General features: G+C 52.0%; 1 non-coding gene across 1 annotated transcript; it reads left to right on the top strand.

Annotated features, from left to right (window-relative positions):
- The first annotated feature begins 2,423 nt into the window (after positions 1-2,423).
- On the top strand, positions 2,424-2,497 carry trnai-aau. The gene has a single exon. It is a non-coding gene; the product is annotated as a tRNA-Ile (tRNA).
- Positions 2,498-3,132: the final 635 nt, after the last annotated feature.

The following is a 3,132-nucleotide window of genomic DNA, read 5'->3' as shown; positions in this document are numbered from 1 at the left end:
ATGTACAGTGCATGAACACGCAAAAAAAATCGGTATTCCCAATACTAATCGGCTGAAAATTAGAAACTTGCCTCCCACGAATCAGAGAGTGTGCAGGCCATCTCCCAGATTCAGCGGCCACCTCGCTCGATATTCCCGGAGCCCCACGCATGCGCGATGCGAACTAGATAATGAATCAGCCGATACCAACACTGCGCAGGTGCAGACGTCATCTGACCGAGCTGCACATGTGCGATGACGTACACAAATGATGACGTACACAAATGATAACAACGCAAATGTCATGACGTGCGTGAACTGTGGCAACGTCCACTTAAAGGGACACTGCCCTACAAGAGGCAGGCAATGTTTAAACTGTGGGAAGCCTGGACACTGTACAGCCTTTTGCAGGTCTACTACACCTGTCAGAGGCCAGCGCTCCCATTTCCGACGATTGTGCGTCCAGAATGTGGACGATTACAGGGTTCTGATCCTGGCAGTACCACGGATTCAGAGGTCTAGTGCAGGAGTAATCCTACCGAGTGCGCATCATTACCACACGTGGACATGTCACACCTGAGTTATCTCGCATTCAGTCCATCTTCGCTGTGGATTCTGAGGACGGACGAATGGTGTGCGGTTATGCAGATCAACGCTGCTCCATGCAGTTCAAGCAGGACACAGGTGCCACCTCCTCCCACAGGCACACATCAAACGCTTCAAAAAGCCTCCCAAGGTCCTTCCATCAGCCTGCCAGCTCCTGGACTATAACGGTAATGCCTTCACGGCACTGGGGTCCTGCCATCTACTCGACTCCAACCGGAGGACCCATGCAGGGCTAACTTTTGAAATTGTCAAGCCGGACAGAGCAACCCTGCTGGTTACGCATGCCTGCAAAATGCTATACCTGGTGCAGCGGGTTTATTCAACAACATCCTCCAACGTGGATATTCATGTCTACATTGATGAAATCTCACTCAGTATCCAGATGTGTTTGACGGGATGGGCACTTTGCCATATTGGTACAAGATCCTACTGCGATCTGATGACAAGTCATCTGTCCATGCACCATGCCGCGTCCCGGCTCTGCTGACAGAGCGCCTGACGGAACAGCTCAAGGAGCTGCAGCAGCAGTGGATCATTTCCAGGGTAATCGATCCGACTGACTGTGTCAGCTCGATGGTGTGTGATAAAAAAACCTTCTGGAGACCTGCTCATCTGCATTTATCCCAAGGATCTCACCCAGAATATCATGCGTGAACACGACCCCACCCCGAAGCGAGAGGAGCTCACCAGTGAGATAGCACATGCAACGTTGTTCACAAGTTAGATGCCTCGCATAGATTCTGGCAAATCCAGCTGCTTGGGTCCAGCAGAAAGCTCTGCACCTTCAACATACCGTTTGGCAGGTGCTGTTATAACGGTATGCTGTTCAGCATCGTCTCGCCATCGGAGATATTTCATCGCATCATGGAGCAGATGATGGAGGGCATCAAAGGGGTTCGTGTGTACGTGGACGACGTCACCATCTGGTCCATGACCCGTGAGGAACATGTTTCCCGTCTCCAGCAGCTATTCCAACATGTCCACGCCAATCGCCTGAAGCTGAACAGGGCAAAATGTTGCTTTTGCATGTCGACACTCAAGGAGTTTGACACAGACAAGGTCAAGCCCATCGTAGCCATAAAGGTCCCGAAAGTCAAGAAGACGGTGTTGCGCTTCCTGGGCATGGTCAATTTCCTGGGCACGTTCATCACAAACATGGCTGCACACACCATGGCCCAACGAAACCTCGTGAAGAAGTCTACTGCTTTCGAGTGAAAGGCGGCACATCAGGGAGAGTGTTTGGAGCTGAAAGGTAAGTTTACCACTGCACCTGTGTAGGCATTTTTCGAACCAGACAGGGAAGCAAAAGTCTCGACAGATGCGAGCCAGAATGGCATCGGTGCAGTCCTGCTGCAACGTGATATCGCCTCATCCTGGGTACTGGTTGCCGACGCATCAAGGGCAATAACGCCCACCGAGCAAAGATATGCGCAAGTAGAGAATGAATGCCTCGGCCTCCACACTGGCATCCTCAACTTTCACGACTATGTCTGCGGCCTGCCAACATTCACAGTCGAGACAGATCACAGGAAACTGGTCCACATTATCCACAAGGAACTTAATGACCTGACGCCTCGGTTGCAGTGCAACCTTCTCAAACTCAGAAGGTACGACTTTGACCTGGTTCACAGGCCTGGCAAGGAGCTAATCATTGCCGATACACTGCCACGCTCCATCTCCCTGCCCAGTGAACCACTTAACGTCGTCCGGCACATTTTGTCACAGGTTGAGTCACAGGTGCAGCTGTGTGCTAGCATCCTGCGGGTATCTGTTGAGAAGGTGAGTCGTATTCGTTAGGAGACGACCAACGACCCCCTCTTGCAGCGTGTTGTGCAACGGGCCGGTTAGCTCAGTTGGTTAGAGCGTGGTGCTAATAACGCCAAGGTCTCGGGTTCGATCCCCGTACGGGCCACTAGCATTTACTTTATTGGGGCAGCATGGTAGCATTGTGGATAGCACAATCGCTTCACAGCTCCGGGGTCCCAGGTTCGATTCCGGCTTGGGTCACTGTCTGTGCGGAGTCTGCACATCCTCCCCGAGTGTGCGTGGGTTTCCTCCGGGTGCTCCGGTTTCCTCCCACAGTCCAAAAGATGTGCCGGTTAGGTGGATTGGCCATGATAAATTGCCCTTAGTGCCCAAAATTGCCCTTAGTGTTGGGTGGGGTTACTGGGTTATGGGGATAGGGTGGAGGTGTTAACCTTGGGTAGGGTGCTCTTTCCAGGAGCCGGTGCAGACTCGATGGGCCGAATGGCCTCCTTCTGCACTGTAAATTCTATGTATCTAACACCTAGACATGGCTGGCAAAAAAGACAGTGCCCTCAATTTTTCAATGTAAATGTCGACCTAACGGTGGTTGATGGTATCCTCCTCAAACTGGGCCGGATTGTAATTCCACACAGTCTCCAGAGCTTGGTGCTCCGTCAAATCCGTGAGGGTCAGCTCGGTGTGGAAATGTACAGACGCAGAGCCTGACAGGCTGTCTACTAGCCCGGGTTTAGCCAGGACATTGCTAACATGGTCCTTAATGGAGCGATCTGTCAACGCTAA

The sequence above is a fragment of the Scyliorhinus canicula genome, chromosome 30 (genome assembly GCF_902713615.1).
Source record: "Scyliorhinus canicula chromosome 30, sScyCan1.1, whole genome shotgun sequence".
NCBI lineage: Eukaryota > Metazoa > Chordata > Chondrichthyes > Carcharhiniformes > Scyliorhinidae > Scyliorhinus > Scyliorhinus canicula.
This window is presented reverse-complemented; position numbering and strand designations above follow the sequence as displayed.